Here is a 19,330-nt window from a genome sequence, read left to right on the forward strand (position 1 = left end):
CCATTTCAATCTTAGTGAGAAGAGTTTTAATAGAGGAGAAGATAGAAGCCTGATTTCTCTAGATTGTGGGGAGAAAGACATAAAGAGCAAGTATGAAATAATCCTTAAAAAACCTGGTTGCAAATGGGAAAGAGAGATAGACAGAGGCAGACATAGGTCAATGGAAGGCTTTTTAAATTTTCAGTGGCTTGTTCCTGAGAGGGGGACAAACAATGGAGTTGGAACATTTAAGGGTAAAGGTGGAGGTAAAAGTAGGTGAAGAAAAAAGGAAGCAGGGGGATCCAGCATCTAAACCATGGTGGAAGGGTCAGTTATGGCTCAGAGAATGAAGGCTCCACCTTTAGGGAATCATAGGCCTTCAGGATGGATAGGATAGGGATGGAGGTAGGTTTGAATACAGAAGAGATTTGGTGGAATTTTCTCAAAGTAGGACTCTAGGACCAAATTATAGCTTACATTCCGTTTCCCCAAGAGGAACCAGACCCAACAATTTCCATCCAGATCATTAGTGCCAAAATAACCCAGGTCAACCACACAATTAAATTTGGAAATAGAACAAAAAGGACTTGTTCATGCATCAGATGAAATCACCATGGAAAAATAATAGAGCAGGGTTAGAGGTATTGAAAGTGCCAAGGAAGTGCAATTGAAAATAGGCAGCTAAGATAAGAAGGTGACACTGAGAAGGTGACATTTGTACAAAACTTGAAAGAGGTACAGAGAGAACATGCAATGCTTAAAGGCTACCATTGACCTGTTTCTTCAAGCGATAGCAAGAAAGCTCATGGTGGCAAGAGAAGAGTGAACAAAGGGAACAGAAGGAAAGGATCGGGTCAGAGAGGTAATGAGGGGACAGATTATGTTCCATTTGGGCCCCATTGTAATAACTTTGGTCTTTACCCTGAACAAACTGGAGAGCAGGGAGGGTTCTGATCAAAGAAATGACATAATCTGACTTACATTCTATAATGGTCATGCTGGCTGCTGTGTGTTACAAGTAGATCATGGGTAGAGGTGGGGAGATGAATTAGGAGACCACTGCAGCAGTCCAGGTGAGAGAAATGGCTATTCGGACCTGGGAGAAAACAGGGGCTAAAAGTGTTCAGAATCCTTTGGAGGCAGATCCTACAGTGTTTCCTGACAGATCGGTCCTGTGGTCTGACAGAAGAGTTCAGGAGGAATCCACCGGCTTTGGGGCTTAACATCTGGAAAGATGGCATGTCATCTCCTGAAACAAAACGGCTGTGGTTACACTCCAGTATTAGGGAGAAGAGCAGGAGGAATTTAGTCTGGGGCATGGGAAGTTTGTAATGTCTACTGGGTCACCCGAGGGGAGGTGCCTGGTTGGCAGTTGGAAAGACAAGTATGAGGCTCTAGAGATTCTGTCAAGGAACCTGATGATTATTTTTAAAAAGCAAATTTACCGACTCTAGAAGGAACAGGAGAGAAAACGTTAATTTCCCAATCTCTCAATTCTTAGTACTCCCACTGCTCTAGGGCATAACATGTGGAAAAGGCTCAGTCTGTATTTTGTAAACAAGTAACTCAAGCACATTTTTTTTTTCACTTCCATGAAGAGAAAATGCTTCCTCTCTTTCAACTACAGGGTTTTGGAATATTAAGTATTCGATGGATTGAACGGTAAAGGCAAGAGCAGGTATGTGACAGTTTTGAGACAGACAAAAATGGAACTCAGAAGCCAGTTCTGTATCTGACAGTATTCCAGGAGACTAATTGGGCCGAGTCGCCCCAAAATTTCTTTTGCAGCGTTCTTGGTACGAAGACAGCCTTTAATCTTCTCAAAGGGAATTCCAATTTTCACCCATTGGATGAACAGTTTAAATAGGAAATTGATAGAGGACAGGTTTTTAAAACTTACATTATAAATGGAGATCATCTCCAAACAATGCATTCAAGTTCTAAAGTATTTAGGAAACTTTGACCGCCCAGAAAACATCACATCACTTTTGTTCATTTAATCCCATTTCATCCCCAGTACCCGGCCCCCAGCCCCCGCCAAAATCTCTTTGAATAGGATAGTTTTATACAGGTAAAACTTTGCAATTTATCATGAAAAAATGTGTTATAATTCCGTGTGACCATAAAGAGAACATTAGCCCTGAAGTGTGAAAATGCTCATAGCTCCAGTCCTTCTTTCATCTTGAGCAGTGACCCTGCCATCCTAAGATAACACTGTGAGGCATCAGGCTGTATCAGTCAAGGTTATTGCAATGAGCAGCCTGATGCTGGTTTAATTGAAATAAAGATTTTTTTTTCTTTTACTATCCTGAACATTTCTGTTCTCTTAAAAAGGTCAAACTGCTGAAATACTGAGAATATCCAAAGAGTCAGGGCCAGGAGGACCAGAAAGAAACTGAAGTGGTCCAGCCTGGGAAGGTTGAGTAACTAACGTGGAAGTGCCCCAGTTGCTGTGCCAGCTTCAATACCCGGCTCCTTTTGATTAAAGCTGACATCTCTGGCAGAAAAGAAAATCAGCTCTCATCCTCCTGAGTCTGTTTGTAGTTGGTTTGGGGGAATTTCCGTCCTGAGACGGTGTGCAGGGATCTCTGCTCACAGTCATTCCACCCTGTGAGAGATGACTGAACCTAACTTGCCTTGGTTGTTCACTAACCCTCCACAGGTGCATCTGCATAACTCCGGACTTCATATCTCCACCCAGTAGTATAGTGTTGGATTTTCTCTGGTAATGCCAGAGAAACCCTGGGGTTTATTGCACACTACACTCAGTTTCTACTGAACACACCATACTTGAGACTGACGTTATTGCATTTGAAAAAGAGCAGAAATTCCAGGCTAGAAGAGCTGAGAACAGGAAGTAGATTTTTTCAGCTCTCTTTTTCATCCATCCTCCAATCACTCAATACACCCCTTTACGGTGGGAAAAGGAACCATAGCCACAAAGAGGTAGTGAAAAAGTACACCATCCCTCCAGTCCTTTGTTCCGCCTGATTCAAGTAGGATGTGATGTATGTGTGTCTGTATATCCGTGTGTTTCCGTTGCCTCCCAAGCAGTGTAAGCTTTTGAGTCTGTGGCCTGTGTTTCAGTCCTATGATTGCCTTGTGTTCCCCTGCACTGATACTGAGAATGGCCCCCATATAGCAATTCTAAAAATTAATTATTTAAAAATTGTGATCCAGATGCTCTAAGAATCAAGCTTTTGTTTTTTTAACTCAGCATATTCATATTCACATTAACTTTCTCCAACAACAGGCGGAGTGCGTCAAATTACGGGAACTCTGTATTGACAATTTTCGTGTATTTTTGTGCCTTTTTTTTTTTTTCAGTGACTTTACCTTCAGGAAAATTGAAAGTTTCCTTTCTTTCTACTGCTAGGTGTCTACATTTCGTCTTCACCACAGTTTGTTTCCTCTTGCATGTAGATTTGCAACTTAAGTTAGAGGTTTCCGTGTGTGTTTGATTTGTTGATTGTGACTAATAAACAGCAATAGTTGATTTGAGCCTGAAATTTTCACCTCAGCAAAATAAAATGTAATCAGGAAATATATTGCCATGCGGTCAGATTTTTTTAATTGCCTAAGGGTTTAAATATAAGAAATAATTTAGGTTTTTAATAAATAATGCTGAAGCCCAGAAAGAATGTCATGCTTTTGGGCACTTACTTATGCTTACTTTCTTAACCAGCTACATTTCAAAGGACAGATTTCACTCATGAAGTGAGTATTCTACAAAGCTGCCATGCCTGGAGAACGCAGTCTCTTGCGTCTTAGGTTGGAATGGCAGCACAGAGTAGCTGTTAAGAGTGGGTATTTTGGGGCCAGCTAGCTTGGGTTTGAATCTCAGCTCTACGCCTTGATACCAGGTGATTGCAAGGAAGTCATTTAACTTCTCTATAACCCGAACACAAAGAAGATGTAATAATTATCCCTACCTCATAAAGACTGTGAGGAGATTGAAAGATGTTAATTTTGTTATTTATTAATACTCTCAGATTGAAGATGTTCATCAGAGATGAGGAGCAGCAAGGTCTACCTTCTTTTTCAGGAAGCTGTGAAAATTGAGGATGGGGCTATATATATATATATATACCATGGGGCTAGTGAAGTTGCAAACAATTGGAATCAGCTATCTAAAGAAGGGGATTTAGAAGGCATCGTACTTAGTCACCAACAAATTCTAGATGGGCACTTTTGAATTGGATGAGGGAAGTTAGGTATAGAAAAAGTACCTCTTAAATTGTCTTAATTTTAGCAAATTGATCTGTAGAAGCAGACAGGGCTTAATTTTAGAACTCAGTCAACCTTCATAAAGACCATGAAAATCAACAGAATGTCATCTCTTACTCCGTATTTTTTGCTCTCTTAAGACCCACATTCATACTCACATGCATGTATATACACACGTGCAGCCATGACATTCAGTAATGAGGTTTCAACAATTTTGAAGTCATTAAGGTAAGTTGAGAAGATAGACTGTCATCAAGCCTCACTTTTCTGCGAGAACAACTGATAATGGTAGCATCTTTAAAGATAAGAAAAAGCAGACGGCTCTCTCTCCCTCTGAGCTGAGGCTGTGGCTGTGAAGAGCACGCTCCTTTATGTATTTTCAAATATAATAAATAATATGATGGAATGAAAAACATTTTTCCCAGATTAAAGAGAAATAGCTACAAGTCAATGTAAATGTGAATATGCTGAATTAAAGAAACAAAAACTTGATTCTTATACCATCTGGATCACAATTTTTAAATAATGATTTTGTTTTTAATTGTTGCATGGGGGCCATTCTCAGCAGTCTTTTTTTTTTTATCTTTACAAACTTACCAAATCCTATTTTTTTCTCTTCTGTTTTCCCTTCTTGTTTCTTTAATCGAGTCATCAATGTTGCACTCTCTTCGATAATTTTTGACAAGTGTATAATGAGAAAGTTTTAATGATACAATATTTAGAGGGAGAAAATAAAAACTAGTAATCCAGATAGAATTAGTTTGATATAAATATAGTAGTACTTGAGCTCAGAAATATGAATGACATTTACTAATAAAGAATAAGTAGATATCTTTCAAAGTCCTTTTAAAATTTGGGGAGGTAAGAGAAACAATTCTAATCCTTATGCTTATACTTCAGTTTTAGAAGATATTTCCACAAATCTAAATTAGCCGACAGTTTTCAATTTCTGCATCCTTTAAGTTCAACGAAAGGGGGAAAAAACAAAAACCACTTGAGACAATACATCTGGGGACAAGAAAAAACTAAATAAAAAGACCTCCTTCCTTCTTGGGGAGGATGGTTGAATAGAGTCTGCGTCTGATGAGATGATGTGAATGATTAAATCATAGGATATTCTCCTAGGAGCTCAAAGTACATTCAGTTATGACTTCATTTGTCTTCACGTTGACCTGTAAACTGTATGAAACATATCTTCCTACTGCTATTTAATCAGAAAATCTTAAAGTATAATTATGTGAGCTAGCCCAAGATACAAGATTGGAACTAGATGGGAACAGAAACTAGTCAATCCTGGAGAGTTTACTAAGTGCTAGGCATTATGCTTGTTCATTTGCCAGTGAGAGCCTTCCATCTGCTGGGATAGACTTGTTCTCTGGGATTAAAAAAATTAGTCCAAGCTCCCATCCCGTACATAATGCGTTCTGCAGTATCCCGGGGGGAATCTTAGGGCCTTTCTTGACACTCCTAGTTCCACTCTTTCAACTGAATTCTCAGTCGTCTCTTTACATCTCTTCTTTGTACATTGTCACCTTGATTCCTTTAGTTCCCCAAAGTACTGCTAATGTAAGAATGCAGAGCAAAACTTCACTGAGGTTTAGGGCATAATGAGATGTTGAGAAGATGATCACATTGTACAAACATACCAAAAATTTAAAATAAAGGTAAAATTTGGATAACAGTAATCTATATTCTTGAAGAATCTACTGTTAATTCTCTCTGCTAATTATTTCCAGAAGTCCAGACCTCTTCTATCCAGCCAAGGTCCTTACCCTGCAATGACCCAGCAATTCCACTAGTGGGTATTCCTTTAAGGTAAAATAAAATATATGTTCACAAAGAGATCTTTAGAAAATATTTAGGGCATAGTACCCCCCAAACCTGGAGGCAACACTAATTTCCTTCAACAGATAAATAGATAAGTAAATTGTGGTAACATGGGAGATTTTTTTTCTGTAATGACAATCCATTCATTTTGACATTGGGATGATAGCAAAAATAATACAAACAGAAATTTGGAAAGTTCAGCCTACTATTACTGCTCTGAGAATCTGCCATATCAACTTGAACAAGCCAGACTTCCCTGATGGATGATTAAATATGTGAGACCACAAATATGTGGTCCGTTTGTTCTCATCATCTCAACTAACAATCAGCCAACTCCAAGGAAAGAGCTGCCTAGATGATTGACAGTCAACCACAGATGCATGAGTGAACTCAACCAAGTCTAGCAAAAGGACTGCCCATCTGAACTCAGCCCAAATTGCCAACCCACAGAACAATGAGCAAAAAATGAATAGTTGCTGTTTCAAACCCTAAATTTTGGGGTGGTTTGTTATGTAGCAAAAGTTAACTGATACATGAATATTCATATGATGGAATGCCAGTTGAAACTAAAATAGAATAAATTACTGACACATGCAATATCTTGAATTAATCTCAAAAATGATGTGTTCAATGGAAGAAGCTAGACACAAAGCAGTGAGGTTCTATTTGTATGAAAAATTATTATATGGCCATTGCAATCCAAACACTGGTTGCCTGGTGCGTGGTGTAGGAATGGGAGGAATGGTGGCAAGAAAGGGTCCAGAGGGAACTTTCTGGGATAATAGAAATATTCATGGGGAATTTTGAGGATGCTCATAGCCCAGTTTAAGAGTTAATATGCAAAAAATAAATTAAAATAAAGTGAATTAAGTTGTATAACAGTATTTAACAAGGTGCTATATGAGTAGAGAGCAAAGAGTACCCATCTGTGCCTTTTGACATTTTGGGAATACCTCCTTGAAAAGCAGCCTTCAAGTAGCCCATGCTGCATGTAGGCACTCACTATATAGTGTTACATTTTATTTGTTGGATAGGGAGATGCCATAATCAAAAGCATGAAGGTATCAAACAGTATGAGATATATGTGGGGGTAACTGCCCAGAGATTTAATATGAAGAATAAAGGGAAGTCACAAGAGTTGGGGCTGGAATCATAAGATGGAGCCAGTCGTGCATGTTCTTGAATGCTTTGGTGTCAAGTCTTTATCTTACGAGCAAGGAGAGCCATTGATTAGATTTTTCAGGCTTTTAAAACCATACCAACCCTATAACCATCCAGCTAATGTGAGACTTGCCTTGCTCACCAGCAGTAAACTGATGATATTTAGTGGCTCACCAATATATTCTAATATAAGAAGCCCACTCTGGTGTGTAGGAGCATATATAAACAATTCAGAGGAGGACTATAAAATCATGATGAGTTGGAACCACCGTAAGAGAACTGAAATGGTAATTAAATGAGTAGGAGGGACACTCCAGTTCTCCTGTATACTCCAGGTTCCCCATGAGTGGCATTAAACTCCTCTGTGGTTTGTCTGCTAGCTGAGCTGGGTTTTTTCCTCCTGATTACCAAGCTCTGCTAATGCAAATCTCAATACTATCCTCTCTGTTCAAATTTCCAACTTGGGAAAGTAGGTGAACTTAATTTTATGATTTTCTTTTCTGAGTATGAATTCACTTAGGGTTTTAGAATCTTATTTTCCCCTCACTTGAGAGTATTGGTCAGTTTTGCCTGTTAGAGAAATTAACAATACCATGTAAGAGTGAAAAACAGGATTTCAGGTTTACAGACCTGGACTGAAGTCCTTTCCTTACTCTCTCTTAATCTTGGAGCATCACTTAATTCCCCTAAGCCTCAGCTTTCTCATTTATAAATTATGGGTAATGACAGAAAAATCTCTCCTTGGTTTTGAAAAGAATAGGTAGGACAAATCTGTAAAGATATGAGCTGATGCCCAGAATACAGTGAACACTTCAACATTGCCAGCTATTACCCTGCAGAGTAATAACTAGCCTTTCCTTTTCTACCTCCCAGGATGTGAGGGGCTAGTTAGATGATTGGTTGCTTGAAGTTTAAACATTGGAAAATAAAAAAGTAAAACACACAAATACTGCTGCAGTTTTTCCTAGTTTATATATTCCCAAGATGGCAACAATCTTGTTACATTAATTAATGAAATCCTTTTATTCTGAGGGTGTTGACGCTGTATCTTTCACCCTCATATTGGCTGTGTGATCTGTAGAAAGGAGGTAATCTAGGATTTATCCTGAAAAGAAGGCAACTCAGAAAAGAAGAGAGGACAGTGAAGAACACCATTCAAAGCTGAGTTCTGACTCCAAAGTTATTCAATCCAATTAGACTGCCCTGCCACCTGTGGACAGAGCTGACGGGCCTTTTAAGTGACACTTTAATTCAGTTTTGTGCCTTTCAAAATTGCTCCTCTTGGGGGGTTCTTTTTCTGTTACTATCTTCACTCCCATTCATCTTCCTCTGCCACGTATTACAGCAACAACTTGGCTTCAGAAGGAAGCTTCATTGAATGCTCCATAAAATACCTTTTCATAAGCATAAAGCTTATTCCCACAGACGTCATGGTAAAGGGACCGGTTGCTCTAAGCGTCCTATTTAATCATATTGTCAAAACCTTAACAATACATCTAAGTTTACTATAACATTTTGAAGCAAGTTTTCTCTCTAGCTAGTATACATTGATGTTTCCTTTTTATTTAGTTTCTTTTTTCTTTTTCAGTACAGTGAGAATACTGTTCTTATTGACATCGTGTTGATATAATGTTAATCAATATCTTTTATAATGATGAATTTGTCATTTTACACTTCTTCTGACACTCATTATCTGCCAAAAGAGGAAATGATTTATGAGGATTCACCAAAGTTGGATACCATTAGCTCTTTCTTACCCCCCACCACATAACCAGCCAGGCTGGACTAAAATTCTGGTCTGTGAGAAGATAGTATGTGCTTCCAAGCCATGGAGACATTCCAGCTGGCCATGACAAAGCATCCACAGAGCCAGCAAGGAGTTTGAGGTCAGACTTGCAGTTTGTCCAATGAGGTTTATGAGTCTCAGCTGTATTTCTTGACTCAACTCCTGTTTTTGTTAAAAAAAAAAAAAACACTCAAAGGGAAGTCAGCTTCCAGTCTGGAAGATGATAACTGGTCATTTCCAGAAAGTTCTCCAGTGGAGTCAAATCTGCTTAGTATCCTCAGATGAAATTGGAAGGAATGACTTCTGTCTAAACAGAGGCCTTGTGCCCACATAAATACAGCTGTATTATTCTAAGGATCCTAGACCCCCTGGAAATATGGATAAGACAGAATCTTACAGACAGAGACAATGTCTGATTCACCATCACCCAAATATTAACTGGCCTACTGTATTTCATCACATTTACTTTAACATGGAAAAATATAATATATTTACTAAATTAACATGGGTATAAATATTCACTTTTCTCTTTGTTAAATGTTAATTTAACATTATCTATACAGAAAACATATGAATGGACTATTTCTAAATTTTTATTTCTAAACAATGATAATTTACTCATTCCTTATTTTTAAAATCTCTGGAGGAAGTGATCACAGGGTCATGTGGTTTTCAGTGATGTTCCCAGGAAGCAGACAACCATTGGTTGCATGGGGAATTCTCTATCATCATCATCATCATCATCACCATCATCACAATGTTTATTGATAACTTTCTATGAACTGGGAAGTTTACTCATCATATCTCATTCCTCTGTCTCCCTTCAATGTGTGGTTACAATTCTGTTGAGTATTTCTTCAGCTGTGGCACCAGCATTGAACACTGTCAGCATTTTGACTGGCACGACCCGAAGGAAGTGGGGCTAGTCACTTCTCTTGTTCTACATACAGTCATTCTCTTCAGATAACTTAGGACCAAACTGCTGGTTCAGGCATCCTTCATATTTTAGAGAATTTGATCATCAGATCATTGTTGTTCTTTCTCAAGAATTTTTAAATGACATGCAGAACAAGACTTAAAGTGAGACACCTAAAGCATGCTTCTTAAAACTGTCCTCCAGTTCTAAACTGATCTCTTCATCATGGCCCTTTTCAGAGTCTAGATCTTTAACCAGATACAGATCCCATGTGTAGTCTCCATGCATATTCACTTACATATTCTCCATGCATATACACTTACATATACATATTCTCATGATGTCATCTTATTGAGGATTTCTTGAAATATGGTGGTATAATATATGGTGGTATGATATAATAATATGTAATGTTAAGTCCCAGGTGAGTTTTATATTCCACATTTTCCTTATCTTCTATCTAGCACCTCTGAAAAAGAGAGAAATGTTAGTATAGTTTTAGCACCTTTTTAAAAAATATAGGTTATTTTTGCAACTGGTATTCCAGTACAGTTCTCCCAGTCTCTTCAGAAGAATCTGGCCTTATATTCCCACTAGCATCACTGGAACATCACACCCTCTCCAATGAAACACACTGAACATATTTAGCCTTGTCTGTTAATGTTGACAGACCTAAGATGTGCTAATTTATTTGGCATATGTCTCACTTGTTGTACAATTAATTTTGCTTTAGGCTCCTTATTATCTCTGAGCAAAAATTATGCTATTTGTACCATTTGATCACAAGAGAATTATGTACTTATTTGTTCAAAGTTGCTGTTGGAGAGTATCAATTGTTTACATTGTACAAAATATTGTAAAATTGCACTTTCTCAAATGCTTCACTGTAAATAAATCAGGGTCCCTATTACTTGTGACACACATAATACTGAAGTTTTATTAACAGAATTAGCAGGGTGTTATCAATAGATTGCTTTTTTGCATTTCCCAATCATTTTTTTTTCCAACTGAGATGTAAGGGATATATAACATGTTAATCAGTTTTAAGTGTATAACATAATGCCGGTTATTTTTAACGAACAGTTTTGGTTACACACTCCCATTTTGGGTCCTGCCTCGAAGACTGAAGGCATCTTGTGGCAGCTCTGCTGCACTAGATCGGCCGTTGCCTTGATCACCTCCCAGCTGGCATCTGCACAGAGTGGTAGAGCCACTGCTCTCAACACAATTTTTAAAACTAATGTGATATTTAAACTCTGAGAGAGGTATTAACCATGCTGACATTTGAATTTTATCAGTCATCTTTTACCCTGCCTGAATCTCTCTTGCTCTGCCAATGTTACTAATACATTAGGCTCTTGTGAACTCGGGTAACTTTTTGATAAGATTGGCCTGAAGAAATCTACCATGCTCCAGAGACCAAGGTACAACGGGAATTACTGGTTAAGCCAGTGTTGGCATTTGGCTCAGGCCGTTTCCCAGCCTTAAGTAGATAATACAAGTTTGCATGGACATCTACTTTTATTTAATCTTTTAAAAAGTGTTTAATACAGTCATGCATGATGATGCGGCACAATACCTAAAGGCTGGTATTAAGGTATGTTTCTGATCCTCTGAAAAGCTGTTCTGACTCAGTAGGCTGTGAACATTCACAACAGCCCTTAAGGCAATCCTCCAAGAGTTACTGCGGGTTGATAACTGCACCTGGATTATTCGTAGCAAAGAAAATTTGCAACATGCTCCTTAATAGTCCAGCCAGTGCAGTAGTTTGGGAGAAGAATTATCTAGTGAATGACTGAAATGATACACCAGCCCTCACAAAAAATACTTCATATGAAAAACTTTCATTAATAAAACTGACATAATTATATTAGAACACTTCACAAAAGCAATCTCAAAATATATAAACGGAATAAGATGCAAAAGAACCAGTAAGATCATTTGCAACTGAAACGTATATTTTGTGAGGGCATAATATCCTTCTGTTCAAATTCATAGTACAAAAAGCATGGGATGATAGAATCTGAATTATGAATTCTAAACAAAAATAGGTGATTTTATTTGAAACATAGAGCTAAGCTATTTGAGAACAGGATAACTGCAGATAAAAAACTAATGTTCGCTACCCTCATCTCCACTCTCAGTCAGAAAAGAGTGTTGAATAATAATTTTATATTGTATCAGCATCAAAAACTATTATGGACTTCTTTATTGATACAAGTGCCCAGAATTAAAATGTGTCTTTGTACTTAAGAAAACAAGTACACTCATCTTGTTAAATACATTTGCAAATTTAGAAATTATAATACAAAAGGCCTTTTTAACATAAATGACAGTTGTCTAAAATATAGTATTTTAAATTAAGCTTTTATTGGGAAATAATTATAGAAATACACAGAAAATAATTGTGAGATATATAATGCAATTATATGAAATAATACAGAGAAATCTTATGTACCCTTTATCTAGTTTCCCCCAATGGTAATATCTTGCAAAACTTCAGTACAATATCACTATTGAGGTGCTGACACTGATGCAGTCAAGGTATTGAACAGTTTCATCACCTCAAGGATCCCTCATGTTGCTTTGTTTTATGGCCACATCCTGTGACTCTCTACCCACCTTAATCCTGACAACCACTAATCTGTTCTTCATTTCTATAATTTTGTCATTTCAAGAATTTCAACTAAATGGAATATATAAGGGAATTGACTTTTTTCACTTAGCATAATTCTATGGAAATTTATGCAGTTTGTTGCGTATATCAATAGTCCTTTCTTGTATTCCTGAGTAGTGTTCTGTGATATATACCAGTTTGTTTAACAATTCACCCACTGAAGGACATCTGCATTGTGTCCAGTTTGGGGCTATTATGAATAAAGCTGCTGTAAACTTTAGTGTACATGTTTTTGGGTGAGCATGTCTTCCTTTCTCTGGGATAAATGGCCAGGAGAGCATTGCTGGGTCATATTGTAGTTGTGTGTTTAGTTTTCTTAAGAAACCTTCCACCTGTTTTCTAGAGTGCCTATACATGAATGTTTCCATCTTTCTATTTTCAAGATTTCTGTCATTGGTTTTCCAGAATTTGACTGTCATGGATCTTGGAATGAATTTCTTTGAATTTGTCCTGTTTGGGCTTCACTCAACTTCTTGAATATATAAGTTTAGATCTTTTTCCAAGTTTAGGAGGTTTATAGTCACTATTTCTTCAAGTATTTTTTCAATACTGCTTTTTCCTTTCCTTCCAGTACTCCAGTAACACAAACATTAGATGTTTTGTTATAGTCCCATGGGTCCCTCAGACTCTATTTAATTTTTTTCTACTTTTTCTCTTATCCACGTCGGGTAATTTCTTTTGTTCTGTCTTCAAGTTCATTGATTCTGTTCTCTGACTCCTCCATTCTGCAGTTGAGGTTTTTTCCGGTTTTGGTTTTTTTTTTTGGTTATTTGCATTTTTTTTCAGTTCTAACTTTTTAGTTTAGTTCTCTATATCTTCTATTTCTTTGCTGAGACTTTTTCATTTATCTTAAATGTGCTCATAATTGTTTATTGAAGCATTTTGTGACAGCTACTTTAAGATATTTACTAGATAATTCTAAAATCTCTGTCATTCAGCTCTGTATTGGCTTCTGTTGATTGTCTTTTTTCATACATGTTGAGAACCTTATCCTTATTGGTATGATAAGGAATTTTAAATTGAAACATGGACATTTTGGATATTATGTTATGAGACTCTAGATCTTTCTTAAACTTTCTGTTTGGCTGGCTCCTCTGATAGTGGCAGGGGAAGGAGAGACACTGACTCATTACTTCTGAGTAGGGTTTAGAAGTCCAGGTTCCCCTCTCAGACTCTGTTGAAACCCAAGAAAGAAAGGGCTTCTCGTTAAGGTTCAGAGGCAATGGAAGTTCCTGCTCTCTACTCAGCCTTCACTGGTACTTCCATGGCTGTGGGGGTGGGTAGGAGTACCTTGTTGTGGCTCCCACTTGGCCTCATCTGATACCGTGGGGGCAGGGCTTTGAACTCATTACTTCTGAGCATTGGTAAGAGCCCTGATTCTTCACTAAGCCTCCTCTGGCACAGCCTAGTCGGGAAGGGAGGGGTGCCTTCTGTCTACATTGTGAGGTTAGAAGTCTAGACCCCCTTTGTGGTCTCTACACACACTAGGGAGGGGGGCTTCCTCCTTCCTGACAGGAGTAAAGACCAGGCTCCCTGCCTGGCTTCTCAGACACCACAGCCTGGCCAGGTGGGAAGATCTGTGGCTGGGGAGTAGCACTGCAGTTTTTTCTGTGATGTTGGCTAAAGAAGGGCTCTATTGTCTTAATTTTTGTTTTGTTTTGTTTTATTAGCGTGTCCCTTTCCTGGTCCTATGGTTAGAGAGAGCAGGCTTTCAATTTGTGTCCCTTGGCATTTCTGGGCTGTAGGCTCCTTCAACTTCAAGAATGGTACATATGAGACAAAAGAAAAATGGGGAACTTACTCCCCTGTCCTTCCTTGGGTTCCCAAGGTTCCTAGCAAGTCTACCTTCTTTCCACCTTTCAGAGTGGTAGAATGTTTGTTTCATGTATGTAATGTCCAGGGTTTTCAGCTGTACTTTGGCGGGTGGGGATAGGGAAAATTATCTGTCTCCAACTTCCTGTAAACAGAAGTCCAAAAGATAGTACGTTAAGCACTAAGGTTGTTGCGTTTTCAATTACCACAATTGAATCTTTTTAAAATACTTACCAAAAGGCTTCAGTTTCCTCTTATCTATTAGCTTCTAAGTGAATTTCTGGGACATACAATCATAATTTGGTTTGCAGATACAAAAAAGAATTTTAATCTGATTTAGTCATAGAGAGAAAATATTATTTCCTTTCAGCCAGTAATGATATCAAGATGATACATGTAATTCCCTATCAGGTGAATTAGAAGTGAATAAATCAAATTAGATGTATCAAGGTGAAAAGATGAATAAAAATAAAAACATGTAGGCTTAGTTCTGCTTTAAATGCCAAAGACTAAAATAACTGGAATATTCTGGATTTTTACAAGTGTATAATTGTATGTTTGCCAGTGTAATTCCACTGGTATCTTTTGTTATTACTCTAGCCATCTTTTTTTTTTTTAATTGAAGTATAATCAGTTACAATATGTCAGTTTCTGGTGAGCAGCATGATGTTTGTCTTACATATACATACATATATTTTTTCATATTCTTTTTTATTTTAAGTTATTACAAGGTATTAAATATAGTTCCCTGTGCTATACAGAAGAAATTTGTTTTTTATCTATTTTATATATAGTAGCTAGTATTTGCACATCTTGAGCTCCCAATTTATCCTTTCCCATCTCCTTCCCTACACCCAGTAACCATAAGTTTGTTTACTATGTCTGTGAGTCTATTTCTGCTTTGTAGATAAGTTCATTAGTGTCTTGTTTTTTCTTTTTTTTTTCTTTAGATTCCATGTATGAGTCATATCATATGGTATTTTTCTTTCTCTTTCTGACTTGCTTCACTTAGAATGACATTCTCCAGGAACATCTATGTTGCTGTAAATGGCATTATTTTATTCTTTTGTATGGTGAAATAGTATTCCATTGTATAAATATACCACAGCTCCTTTATCCAGTCATCTGTCAATGGCCATTTAGGTTGTGTCCATGTCTTGGCTATTGTATATAGTGCTGCTTTGAACATTGGGGTGTATGTATCTTTTCAATCCTTAAATAAGGAACAAAATAAAATATTTTTTTAATTCCACTTATTTGTAGGTATTCCTCATGACAACGTGGGTCACTTTTTCCTGCTTTGGGTACCATTACTCCCCTTCACGTTGCCCAAACGCTCTGAACTGGGGCCATTTGTTCCTCCCTGAACATAATCCACATCTTGGCAGAGGATGCCTGAGCTCTGCTTGGAAGATAATCTCACCTTTCCCCTCATTATTCCCTCTCAAAGTCCCCCACCCACATCTCTCCATGTCTATCTCCACGATGCCACCCTACCACCTACCCTGGGAATGGATTACCAGTTCTTTGGAAAGGCAACACTTTAATCCAGTCTCAAAGGATGAGTTCGAATTACCCCAAGGTGCAAGGCCAAGTGGAGAAGGAAGGGAGGAGATGTAGGGCATTTGCATGTTTTGTTGGCAGGACTATTAATGAGTAAAAGAACAGAGGGTAACCACCTGATATATGTCAGCCAACTGCCAACCTCTTAATAATACTGGCATCAATTCTGAGACTAGGAGTGGTGGGAAATGAGGCTAGAAAGGGAGCTACGTATCACATTAAGAAGAGATGGTATTTCATAAAAAATTGACACTTTTTCAGTAGAAGATGGGATGCTCCTTAAGTGTATTGTGTAGAAATGACATAGTTAGAATTTCAATTTGATACACACTGAAAGCCCTCTGATTCTGGCTCTAATCTGCCTTCCCAGTTTTTATTTCCAGTGCTCTAATATGAAGTCCACAAACTCATCAGATGGAACTACTGACTCTTCCTTGAACACAATCTATAATTTGCCTGCTTGATGAAGTCACCCAGGAAAAACAAGTCACATTTTACCTCTCCTTTGCAAAAACACATACAATGTTCTTCCAAAGGTGGTTGTTAGGATTAATGAGCTAACCAAGAAAGAACTCAGTTTACTGTTGGTCAGTCAGGAGACAATCAATTTCCTTCCTTCCTCCTGACACTTACCTTAATTTACTTTGAATTACAATTATATGTGTATCCCTGTTACAGGACTGCAAAATCCTTTAGACTGTATCTAAAACAATGGCTCTAAGGAGGGGCAATTTTGCCTTTTAAGGGATATATGGCAATGTCTGGAGACATTTTTGGATTATCTCAGTTACCTATTTTCTTAATCGTAGGATGTTGGTAGTTAAATATGCTATAATGCACCACAGAGCCCACAAAAAAATTACTCAACCCCAAAATGTCAGTGGTGCAGAGGTTGAGAAACCCTGGCTTGATTCATCTTTGTAGCCTGGGTAGCAGTTAGCAGAGTTGCACATCATAGAAAGTATTCAGAGCTATATTTGAAACCACTTTTCTGTAGGTAAATTTATAAAGTGCTGTAAGGGAATAAAAAATTAAATTAAAAATTTATTTGTTGTAGGAAAATTGAAACATAACAGGGGTTTATGAATCTTGATTAATTGGGGGGAAACCAATTTCCATTTGTATTTAGAGGTGAACAATTTAAAAGCTGAAGTTTTCTTAATCAGCAAGCTTTTGTAATGAAATGCAGCAGGATTTATTTTTATATCAAAGCAGCTCCCCTGATAGTTAGAGAATGCCACTGAATACAATTCAAAGATCACTTGTAAGCAGAATACAGTACCTTGGCTGCATTCTGGGAGAGGAGTGCAGTTAATAATGTAGATTCTAGTGACACTTTAATGAGAAGTTTAAACCCATTGGACCTGAATCTCAGAATTTATCAACCTAGGTAAATTTGTTATTTACCTAGATTTTCATTTCAAAGTAGTTAAGTGATGAGTGAAAATCAAAAGGAAAGTTTGTGATTAGGAGAAAAGTTGCTTTGTAGATAATTCAAGGAGTAAGTATTTTAAACTGAAAAGAAGAGATTACGGATAAATCGATGACATTTAACCACAGTGGTAAGGACTTCATGTGGAGGAAGAGATATATGCAGAACCCAGGGGATTTAATAAAACCCATAGCCTCTTTACCTAGCCAATCAGATCCGGTACCCACAGCAGAGTACCCACGGGACCGGGGTCACTAGGTGATTAGAGCATTTTCATGGGCCCTGGTGGATAAAGGATTAAAAAATGTTAACATCATCTATTTTTCCATTACCCATGAAAATGCCCAAATCACGGTATGATTTTGTTTGGTCAAATCAAAACCTTTGCTAGAGCCACATAGGAGACATAGTACCCTGTACTGTAAAAACACGTCCCATAAAAATAGTGACCCTGGAGATTCTGTTATATAAGAAAATAGTTTTTATTATCACAATTTTATTGCCAATACAACATATAATTCTAAGAGAAAAATGCTAACTTGATGACTTTTCTAATATATTTTTTTTAAAAACCTAAGGGCTATTGTAGCATCAATAGTACGTACTCTGTCTATTATTTGTGTAATGGTTCAGATACTACACTTGGGGGATGGGAGGGAGGGGGTCCCCAGTCTCTCTCATCCGGGATCTGAAAACAAAAGCCCATGAAGAAAGGTTGCACAGGTCTTCTTCCTCATCCATTTCTCTCTCAAGCAGGGTCACTGCTTCTGTGCCAGGAAAACCACAGTTTTGCCACATGCCAGTTCTCTTTGGAAGAGAGCTAGAGTCTGCCAGAGCATGCTTCTTTCTCAAACCCAAATCAGAGACTTTCTAAAGTTCCTTTTCCCTGGACCTCTCTTTGTCGCCAAATAGTTCTGCTGATTAAAGACCTATCAGTTTATGCTCTGACTTAAAATGTTCCATTCACATCTTCCAGAAAGATTGCTCTCTGTCAGCTCATGGAAAACAACTTCTTAGGTTTATCACAACAGCAATTTTTTTCCCCTGTGCCTTAGCTTCCCAGTTGAAGACTGTAGCCTTTGTCCTAAGATTCTCTTCCTCAGTGCCAAATGTTATCATGAAGCGTTAATACTTAGATCAATGCCTGTCTGAAATATCATCGTGAATAGTTTTCATCACTGTCCTGAAGACATGCCTTGAAGGATTCCCCCAAACTGGATTATTCTGGGGGAAAAAAGTTTTCTACATATCAGGAAATTATATTAGTTTTCTCCCTCCACCAGTGCTCATTAATATGACTAAATAATTACAGTACATGAGGGATACAAAACCACACCATCTGAGGGGTAGGTGTCAAAGGGCTTTGCATGCTCCTCCCCAGGTCCTGATTTCAGTGAGCAAAGGCTTCCCTGAGCACAGGGACCTCCCTGTTGCATGTTTCAGAAAGACGATGTGATGTGTGCAGTCCCAGTCCCGTGCACTGTGAGGCTGCTCACCCGGGAAGGTGCCCGCCCCGTTGCTCCTCTGTAACATGTCATGTCATCTGAATCATACTTGGCACGTCCTTCTTCTTGTTACTGGTCTAAATAAGAGCTTCCCTTACTTCCAAAGTAACATTCCATGGAATCCCCTTAATATTTTTCTCTCAAACCATTTCTTTCTGATAGTCAGCAGGAGTCCAATTTTTGAATCTTAGGTTCTGGGATAATGAAAAGAGAATTAGAAGTTGATTGGCACAAATAGAAATGTTAATCCATTAATGAATGGCCATATTTCTTTTTTTTTTTTCTCAAGACCTAAAATAATTTGTTATAGATTGCCTGGCAATTAACAAATCTTACACATAAAAGCAGAGCAGAGGAAAACAGAGCACTGTATTCATGTATAAGGCAGGTAGAAATTACATGAATCAAGAATCCACACTGGAGTCCAGATCCAGCCTGATGAACC

The 19,330-nt window shown here is 37.9% G+C and overlaps 1 protein-coding gene across 1 annotated transcript in view; it reads left to right on the forward strand.

Moving 5' to 3' along the window:
- Positions 1 to 19,330, forward strand: part of NKAIN2 (sodium/potassium transporting ATPase interacting 2) — an 865,819-nt gene that overhangs the window by 820,750 nt on the left and 25,739 nt on the right. The gene's annotated exons all lie outside the window — the stretch shown is intronic.

The sequence above is a fragment of the Vicugna pacos genome, chromosome 8, assembly GCF_048564905.1.
Source record: "Vicugna pacos chromosome 8, VicPac4, whole genome shotgun sequence".
Classification (NCBI taxonomy): Eukaryota; Metazoa; Chordata; class Mammalia; order Artiodactyla; family Camelidae; genus Vicugna; species Vicugna pacos.